Below are 10,870 nucleotides of genomic sequence, written 5' to 3'. Positions count from 1 at the left end.
CTTTATGAGATGGCTACATGACGACGTTAGGACATTTCAGAGACTATTTTAGCACCCTCCTTTATAGAGCAGTTTCAGGCACCATGTATATCCAACACTTATCAATCTGGTATGTTTGAGCTTTGGAAATCCCTTGCATTTAGTGTTTTGGTGCAATATGTCAGCAATGCCAGTAAGGGGGAGTAGTCATTTTTTGAGTTTTGCATTTTATGTTCTAGTAAATGTTTGGCAACAAACTTGGATGTCTCTTATGAACACCTTTGTTGTTTGCGTGTTGTGATCGCTTAAGGTCATTGAGATGACATGATAGTCTTCTTGCATGGTGTGAAATCATTGCAAGACAACTGCAGCTGTCCTCATTTGTTCACAAAGGCAAGGTCACTGTCCTATGCATTGTCGCCGAGATTCCCATCTACTGTAAGCATAACCCTAGGCCCCATCTTGTTGACGTGGCATTGTCTACTTTTTATCCTTGAGGACAAATATAAACCTGTGAAATTCTTATTGGATTCCTTCTCCTGTGGCCCTCACCATGTGACATTGTAATAGCTGCAACCTTTTCATGTAAATATTTCCAGGCCACAAATGGAAGAACACAAGTCACCTTCCTCAAGCAACTCATGTTGGGGGACTCAACATCAAATAAAATTGTATTTATCACATGCTTCGTAAACAACAGGTGTGGACTAACAGTGAAATACTTACTTACATGAGTTGTTAACAAAACTTACACCCAGGGCGTCATACCTAAGTTTGAAAGAAAGAAAGATATATTTTTATTTTACAAATAATTATTTAGTGCTCCTTCAAGAAAAAATGTGTCCAACAGGCCAGATACTCGTAAAGCTTTCACTTTCAAAGACAATATCACATTTAAACGTTGGAAAATAGCCTTTTATAGTTCTACCCCCTTATTTATTAACATCTTTCGTGTAAATTATGGATCAACTCAGTCTTAATACAATTCTATTCTCACAAAAAAACATTTCATTCTATTCCACTCTCCCTTTAAATTTCCATTAGACTAAGTGGATATCTGATAAGGTGCTGAGACAAGGGGCACGGGGTCTTATATTCGTAAGTGCCACACTGTTAAAGCTCAAGATAGCTGTCAGGGCATCATGTACAATATGGGGAAAGTCAAGCTGTTAAGGTGATGATGTAGGGGTGACATAGCTGGAAAGTGTGTTACCTCCTTCAAGACCTGTGCATTATAGTATACTGGAGGCCTTTAGACTCTCTGTCAACGTCACACCTTGTGCCTCACTTCAGCCTTGAGGTTCCGCAATAGCTTCCAAAGCTGAACATACCATCTCCCGCCCTTCAATGACTTGCTAAGGGTCCCATACCCAGCTGTCGTGTGTTTGTGTGGAGGGGAGAAGGGGTGGCTGTGCCCTCCACTGCCGTCTCAGTGTGTGTGGTGTGGGGCCTGGTGGCTGGGTAAGTGTGTGTGTGTGTGTGGACTCGCTATATGGTGTCAATTCCTGAATGGGTTTTAAGGGGGTTATTTGAGTCTTGCTTGATGTACTTGAACATATGAACTCACCTTAACCTATTCTCCTGTCATCCTTTTTCTCCATAGAATGACAGATTGCCAGTCCATCTCCATGGCTCCCCCAGGCTGAGACCATCTCTTTCCTCACCAAGACACGTGGGCTCCCTGACAGGGAGTGAGTGAATGAGGTAGGCTAGTAATGCAGGAGCAGCCTCCAAAAACATTCCTCTAGCAAGATAATCAGCACTGACCAAGGTAAGTCATAATGACATTATCTGTAACTCATACATAACTGTCAGTATGTAAATGTAAATGTATTCAATGTGTAGGTGCAGTGATTTCATCTTTTAAGAAATAAGTGTGGCTATTATTATCAAATTGGAAATTAGTGAGTGACATGGTCTGTATCCCAAAGACAGAACGAAAAGCCTTTATTTTACAGGACCTTACTCCCATTTCGTTTTTGGTGTAGATAATTTGTTGTGAGTTCTGATAACCTACCAGTAGTGGCATTAGAAGCCAGTAAAGAGTTGGATAATAGTTCAGTTTATTTTCTACCTTCCCCAAGTGGACAAAATTCGAAGTACAGGGAGAACTGCAGCCCAGGAGGTCACTTCACAGTCCCTGTACTTTCACCCTTACTGTAGGAAGGGTAACAGATGAAATATGACCTTCTTTTTGTTCAAGTATTAGTTATTGTTCTTTAAAGATTTTTTATTAAAGGTAAGTATAACACTTTTCAAAACTATACTGAACAAGAATATAAACGCAACATGCAACGATGTCAATGGTTTTGTTGAGTTAAAGTTCATATAAGGAAATCAGTCAATTTAAATCAATTCATTAGACCCTAATCTATGGATTTCACATGACTGGGCATGGGTACAGCCCACCCAGTGGGGAGCCAGGCCCAGCCAACCAGAATGAGTTTTCTCCAAACAAACAAAAGGGCTTTATTACAGACGGAAATACTCCTTTGTTTTATCAGCTATCCGGATGGCTGGTTTCAGATGATCCCGCAGGTGAAAAAGCCGGATGTGGAGGTCCTGGGCTGGTGTGGTTACATGTGGTCTGCGGTTGTGAGGCCAGTTGGACATACTACCAAATTCTCTAAAACGATGTTGGAGGTGGCTTATGGTAGAGAAATTAACATCAAATGATCTGTCAACAGCTCTGGTGGACATTCCTGCAATCAGCATACCAATGGTACGCTCCCTCAAAACTTGAGACATCTGTAGCATAGTGTTGTGTTACACAAGTACACATTTTAGGGTTGCTACCAAAACTGTTTTCAGTGAGAAGTTAGGGCTGGTCAAAAGCCAAAAAAGCCAGGAAATTAAAATAAACATCACAGCTCAACCTCACCCATGCAATACCAAGGTTTTCCAGCACACAGCTGTGATACTTGCTACATTAAAGTGTAGAATACTACTACTAAACTATTAGAGAAGGGGTATTCAAATCCATCCTTCACCGGATGTCTGCTGGTTTTATGTTGTACCTGATAATTAATTGCACCCACCTGATATATATATATATGTATATATATATATATATATATATATTTTTTTTTAAGTAGAGGATCTGGTTATGAAGTCCAGATTTGAATTAGAATGTACTAGAGCATACTACATAAAGAAGGAATATTAAATTAATAGACATGCATAATAAGTTTAAAGGTCCAATGCAGACCTTTTTATATCGCAATATCAAGTCATTTCTTGAAGGAGAGGACCAAAGCGCAGGGTGGTTAGTGTTCATCTTATTTAATAATAAATTCAAACTGAACACTTCAAGTTACAAAAACAACAAATGTGTTAATCGAAACAGTACCGTGTGGTGTAAAACACAGACTCGGAAACAATCACCCACAAAAACACAGTGAAACCCAGGCTACCTAAGTCTGATTCTCAATCAGAGACAACTAACGACACCTGCCTCTGATTGAGAACCATACAAGGCCGAACACAGAAAAACAACCTAGACACACAAAACATAGAATGCCCACCTAAAACAAGGAAAACACAAAATAACTATGGTCAGAATGTGACAGTTAAACACCTTTTGATTGTTTTCAATTAAAATGGTAAAAAAATAGACAAATAAAGCTTCTTAGAAAATAAAATTTAAAGCAAGAATTTAGCTTGGACTGTCTGGGAGTGGTCTGAGTGGGAAGGGGAAAACTGAAAACTAGCTGTTATTGGCAGAGGTTTGGAACTCTCTTTCTTATTGGTCTATCAACTAATTTACTGTTGCCAATGTCAACAGGCAGGCCAAAACTCCATCCCACCAATACACACTGACATTTCAGCTTTTACACTGAAAGGGCATAATAATTGTAACAATTGTACAGTATAATTCCAACCTCATAGTGTGGAAATATATATAAAACACAGGAAAATATAGTTTTTGACTGCACTGGGATTGAAGAGTAAATACTATTATTGTGAGTAGTGTAGGCCTATAGGATTTGCATCTTCAAATCAAATTTTATTGGTCACATACACATGGTTGGCAAAAGTTAATGCGAGTGTAGCGAAATGCTTGTGCTTCTAGTTCCGACCGTGCAGTAATATCTAACAAGTAATCTAACAATTTCACAACAACTACCTTATACACACAAGTGTAAAGGAATGATTAAGAATATGTACATATAAATATATGGATGACCGATGGCCGAATGGCATAGGCAAGATGCAGTAGAAGGTATAGAGTACAGTATATACATATGAGATGAGTAATGTAGGTTATGTAAACATTATATAAAGTGGCATTGTTTAAAGTGACTAGTGATACATGTATTACATCCAATTTTTAATGATTAAAGTGGCTAGAGATTTGAGTCTGTATGTTGGCAGCAGCCACTCAATGTTAGTGATGGCTGTTTAACAGTCTGATGGCCTTGAGATAGAAGCTGTTTTGCAGTCTCTCGGTCCCAGCTTTGATGCACCTGTACTGACCTCGCCTTCTGGATGATAGCGGGGTGAACAGGCAGTGGCTCGGGTGGTTGTTGTCCTTACTGATCTTTTTGGCCTTCCTGTGACATCAGGTGGTGTAGGTGTCCTGGAGGGCAGGTAGTTTGCCCCCAGTGATGCGTTGTGCAGACCTCACTACCCTCTGGAGAGCCTTACGGTTGTGGGCGGAGCAGTTGCCGTACCAGGCGGTGATACAACCCGACAGGATGCTCTCGATTGTGCATCTGTAAAAGTTTGAGTATTTTTGGTGACAAGCCACATTTCTTCAGCCTGCTGAGGTTGAAGAGGCGCTGTTGCGCCTTCTTCACCACGCTGTCTGTGTGGGTGGACCATTTCAGTTTATCCGTGATGTGTACGCCGAGGTACTTTAAAACTTTCCACCTTCTCTACGACTGTCCCGTCGATGTGGATAGGGGGGTCTCCGTATGCGCTTTCCTGAAGTCCACGATCATCTCATTTGTTTTGTTGACGTTGAGTGTGAGGTTATTTTCCTGACACCACACTCCGAGGGCCCTCACCTCCTCCCTGTAGGCCGTCTCGTCGTCGTTAGTAATCAAGCCTACCACTGTAGTGTCGTCTGCAAACTTGATGATTGAGTTGGAGGCGTGCATGGCCACGCAGTCATGGGTGAACAGGGAGTACAGGAGAGGGCTGAGAATGCACCCTTGTGGGGCCCCAATGTTGAGGATCAGCAGGGTTGAGATGTTGTTTCCTACCCTCACCACCTGGGGGCGGCCCGTCAGAAAGTCCAGGACCCAGTTGCACAGGGCGATGTCGAGACCCAGGGTCTCGAGCTTAATGACGAGTTTGGAGGGTAGAAAGCATTGTTTCAGCTAGAAAGCATTGTTTAACGACTAATTACCAAAAAAAACATTAAACAATGATATTACTCATAGTTACATTTTAATTAGTGTCTTTCAAAAGTACAATGAAGAAATGAATAGAGAAGCTTTAACAGAAGCAGAATACAGGTATGGTTGTGATTGAATTATAACCCTTAATATAGGAGGTGTCTTTAATAATGGGAGTGTAGCTGTTGCTGTCTCTCAAGTTGCTGGTTTGTGTGGTGTTGGTTTGGTTCACTATATTTAAGCCAAATCTCTAATTTTCATGTAAATGGCATGTTATAGAAAGGTCCAGACATTTTTTTTGCGATTTCACTTGGTTTCGAGAAACTTACCACTATGATGCGCAGGCTACTGGGAGAAACAGCACGGCTGATAGGGGAAATCGCACAAAACGGAATATAACGTTGCTGAGTGCTTTTCTCTGATTGAGATGGACAGATTCTGAGGTACATTGTTATCTGAGATAAATAAAGCAATTTAAGATCATTACTAATAACAATTGCTACAATGTTCGTCCTTGAACGAAAGCATCACTAAAGGTGAATGGAGGGAATGTATTCATTATTTCAAGTTTACTATAACCAATGCATGCTTGTCAAGGCCATAGAGAGTAAACATTTCTGAGAAGCATTCACTTGGAGAACCAGCTGGTGCGTGTGATTGAACCGTAGTTGAGGATGGGAATGCGGATGCTATGCTTGAGAGCAGGAGGCTACAACAGCAAGCAAATAGTTAAGTTTTAGGTCAGGGGTCAATAGCTGCATTGCCACCTTTTAGCACCATCTAAAAGGAGGGGCTGCTCCAAAGTAAGTTGTTGAAGCCTTAGAAAGGGAAAGGGGGATACCTTGTCAGTTGTACAACTGAATGCCTTCAACTGAAATGTGTCTTCAGCATTTAACCCAACCCCTCTGAATCAGAATGACACATTTTTACCTTGTCAGCTCGGGGATTTGATCCAGCAATCTTTCGGTGACTGGCCCAACACTCTAACCACTAAAAGACCTCTTCACTGAGTAAATGTGGTTGTTTAAAAACAAAAACAACTTGGTCTTGTAATGTACGAAAAAGAGACTGTAGTTTCAATGTGACCCCTGCTTGAATAAAGGTTCAATGAGGTCCCTTGCCTTGTTTGAACCTACTGTAAGAATGTCTTAATATATCTTAAGTCGTTAATGGTGCTGTCTAAAGTGTTCACGCAACCGTAGTATGCGGCTTAGGGAATTGGGAACAGCCCCCAGCTGTTCAGATCAGACTCGTCTTCCAATCAACCTGCCTTACCACACACACTAGTCACACTCTGTTGCAGCGCTCCGTAACTTCATGCTTGTGTGGCCTTATTCATCTGTGCTTCCTTTATTGAAGGAGCAAGATGGCCTGCTGCCCCACTCTCGCCTTTCTTTTAATGAATATGTCTGATCTGATTCCATTCCTGTAGGTGCAGCTCCACTGAGGACCGGAATTCTTATTGAAATCCTTATCATGAGGTGGGTCAACTTTACAAATCCTGTATTAGCCTGTTAATATGGATAGTAATACATAATGTGTGTTATTCCCTTTTTTGCTCATAAAGAAGGCACTAAACATGGTATCCGACATTAACATTTTTATTGAATTCTGGGTGGGGTTCATTCGGATTGCTTTGGCTGGACTGACAGAATTATTAAAGTACCCTTTTCCATTACTTCCATGCTTCTCTCTACTAGTGTTACACTGTATACTGGTAGCATGGTAATATCACGGTACCAAAACGTCATACTTCAAACATTGCAGAATACCTTAGTACCGTTTCATATTTTTCAGCCCTACCGATCTAAAGAACATGCCTGGCGCCTTTTATAAAATATTTATAAAGTCAGTTTTGTTTATAAATTCTGTTGAATTTAAGCAATAGCCACTAGTCCCCCGCATATTGACTCGGTACCGGTAACCCCTGTATATAGCCTCGCTATTGTTATTTTACAGCTGCTCTTTAATTATTTGCTACTTTTATTTCTTATTTTTTTACTTATCTGTTTTTTACTTAGCACATGTTTTTCTCAAAACTGCATCATTGGTTAAGGGAATTTATTTATTTATTGGTTAAGTAACTATTTCATTGTAAGGGCCACACCTGTTGTATTCGGCGCATGTGACAAATAACATTTTATTTGATGGTCTCTTGTATGCGCAGGTCGCATTCCCTACCAGCCCTCACTCACCTGCTTCTCTCCACTCTTCGTGTGCATTTATTCCTCCGTCAGTTAAAAAAATATTTAATTTAGCAGCGGGGATGCAGACCCAGACTCTGCTGAGTCTTCTGCTGTTAGATTTGTACATGTGTTACATTGGAGCAGCGTGCAAAGCAAGCAATGTTGATACATTGTATAAATTTCATCACTGAATACTTATGTAATACTCACTGTCGTGCAGCCTCTGAGTGTCAGAGAAGGACAATGGAGCACTGCTTCACAACAGTCATGCTTCCATGGCTTGTTTCTAGTCTAAACGGTTAAAGAAATATGACCCATATGACAAAAATATGCCCCATAATAGCGGAGATGACTTTAAAAAAAAAAAAAAATCTAGCGGCATTTGCACGCATTTATGAACATTTCACAAACCATGTTGCGGGCCGTTTTAAACTAATCCCAGGTAGATAATTATGTGCTTAATAAAAAACAACGTTGTTCAGTCATTTTACCTAGCTAACAACCTGGTAACTTGTTGGTTGACACAGGAAGAAAGGAAAAGTGTCTGCTAGTCATGAAATGTGCTTCAAAGGTAGGATTCATATACAGTGCATTTGGAAAGTATTCAGACCCCTTGACTTTTTCTCCAAACAATTATATTACAGCCTTATTCTCAAATTGATTAAATACATTATTTTACTCATTAATCTACACACAATACCCCATAATGACAATGCAAAAAAGGATTTTAGACAACAGAAATGCCTTATTTACATAAGTATTCAGACCCTTTGCTATGAAACTCTAAAATGAGCTCAGGTGCATCCTGTTGCCATTGATCATCCTTGAGATGTTTCTACAACTTGAAAGGCACACACCTGTCTATATAAGGTCCCATATAAGAGGATCTGCAGAGAAGAATTGGAGAAACTCCCCAAATACAGGTATGCCAAGCTTGTAGCCCAAGAAGACTTGAGGCTGTAATTGCTGCCAAAAGTGCTTCAACAAAGTACTAAGTAAAGGATCTGAATACTTATGTAAATGTAATATTTTAATACGATTGCAAAAACTTTTAGAAATCTGGTTTTGCTTTGTCTTTATGGGGTATTGTGTGTAGATTGAGGGGAAAAAATATTGAATCCATTTTAGAATATGGCTGTAACATAACAAAATGTGGAAAAGATCAAGGGGTCTGAATACTTTACGAATGCACTATAGGCCTAATGTAAGCCTAAACAAAATAACAATTATAAATATATACATTTGTTTCTTGTGCTCCTTAAATTCTGTTTGTTGCTTAATGTTTTAAAAGTTTGGAGTTGAGTAATGTCATTGTTGTGTGTGAGAGAGAGAGAGAGTGGTGTGGGTGTTTGAGAGGGAGGGAGGGAGACAGAGAGTGGTGTGTGTTTGGGAGGGGGAGAGAGAGAGAGAGAGAGAGAGAGAGAAAGTGGTGTGTGTGTGTTTATGAGAGGGAGGGAGGAAGAGAGAGTGGTGTGTGTGTTTATAAGAGGGAGAGAGAGAGTGGTGTGTGTTTATAAGAGGGAGAGAGAGAGAGAGAGAGAGAGAGAGAGTGTGTGTGTGTGTGTTTATAAGAGGGAGAGAGAGAGTGTGTGTGTGTTTATAAGAGGGAGAGAGAGAGAGGTGTGTGTGTGTGTGTTTATAAGAGGGAGAGAGAGAGAGTGGTGTGTGTGTTTATGAGAGGGAGGGAGAGAGAGAGTGGTGTGTGTGTGTGTTTATGAGAGGGAGAGAGAGTGTGTGTGTGTTTATGAGAGGGAGAGAGAGTGGTGTGTGTGTTTATGAGAGGGAGGGTGGTGTGTGTGTTTATGAGAGGGAGAGAGAGTGGTGTGTGTGTTTATGAGAGGGAGGGTGGTGTGTGTGTTTATGAGAGAGGAGAGTGGTGTGTGTGTTTATGAGAGGGAGAGAGAGTGGTGTGTGTGTTTATGAGAGGGAGAGAGAGTGGTGTGTGTGTTTATGAGAGGGAGAGAGAGTGGTTGTAGGTGTAAGTTTATGAGAGGAGAGAGAGTGGTGTGTGATTATGAGAGGGAGAGAGAGTGGTGTGTGTGATTATGAGAGGGAGAGAGAGTGGTGTGTGTGATTATGAGGGGGAGGGAGAGAGAGTGGTGTGTGTGATTATGAGGGGGAGGGAGAGAGAGTGGTGTGTGTGTTTATGAGGGGGAGGGAGAGAGTGCGTAAGGTAAGGAGGGAAAGTGTGTGTCTGAAGAGAAAATAAGCTTTCATGCAATTTTCCCTTACTGACAATGACATGCAGATCATGATGCATATATATTCATTCCTCCAGCCAAATGTTTTTTTATTTGTTTTTGTTTTAACCTTTATTTAAATAGGCAAGTCAGATGAGGACAAATTCTTATTTACAATGACGGCCTACCCCGGCTAAACCCGGACGACGCTGGGCCAATTGTGCGCCGCCCTATGGGACTCCTAATCACGGCCGGATGAGATTCAGCCTGGATCACAGGTAGGCCTTTGCAAATATGAGCAAATCAGCCATTCTATGCAGCATTCTATTACACAGTGAACAGTGGGAAGTTAAATTCAATGTGTTGTATTGAGTAGAAGTGTGAATTTCAGTGACAGATTTTTTGAGAACAAGTGTCAGGGGACGTAGCCAACAGGATGCTAAGCCACTGAACTTTGATGATTTTATGTTGTGTAAATTCACTTCCCACATAATTGTCGCTGTGTTGATTTCTTTCAAGAGAAAATCAACAAACGCCTAAAACTCTTAACTCTTGTCAGTAGATAAAGATACTCCATGGATGTAATGTTGGGTCACATGCAAATATGATCTAATATTAATCAAACTCTCATGAAACCTCATAAATACTAAATTTTAGGCAAACAAAATACATTGTTCATCGGTGTGGGTAGTAGTTTCACTTTTTGTCTAATTAGGTATTTTCTGAACAATGTACCTGTCCATTTAGGGCAGTTCCCAACCTTTTTCGATTACTGTACGACAAAGGGAATTTTGCTCTGCCAGAATACCACTGAAGTACCCGCTCCTGCATTTGACCAGTAGGCCTATGGTCTCATGAGTCTTCCCAAGTACCCACTGAGGATAGGCTAAGTACCCCCAGGGGTCCTGAGTACCCCCAGGGGTCCTGAGTACCCCCAGGGGTCCTGAGTACCCCTAGGGGTCCTGAGTACCCCTGGTTGGAAGCCACTGATTTAGGGGACACAATTTGGCCCAGGAGCACCACCAGAGATGTTTGTCTATTTTCCTGATTCTCTGTGGGGTCCCCTAAATCTCAGTATATTCTATGAAAACCAGTGTTTACTTAATTTTGTTAAACAGTTGATTTCATGCTAATAAATGTCTAGAATTCCTGTTTGTAATAGAAACAAGCAAAACACAGAAGG

This window comes from Oncorhynchus masou, chromosome 30 (assembly GCF_036934945.1).
Source record: "Oncorhynchus masou masou isolate Uvic2021 chromosome 30, UVic_Omas_1.1, whole genome shotgun sequence".
NCBI classification, from domain to species: domain Eukaryota; kingdom Metazoa; phylum Chordata; class Actinopteri; order Salmoniformes; family Salmonidae; genus Oncorhynchus; species Oncorhynchus masou.
Note: the sequence above shows the minus strand (reverse complement) of the source record.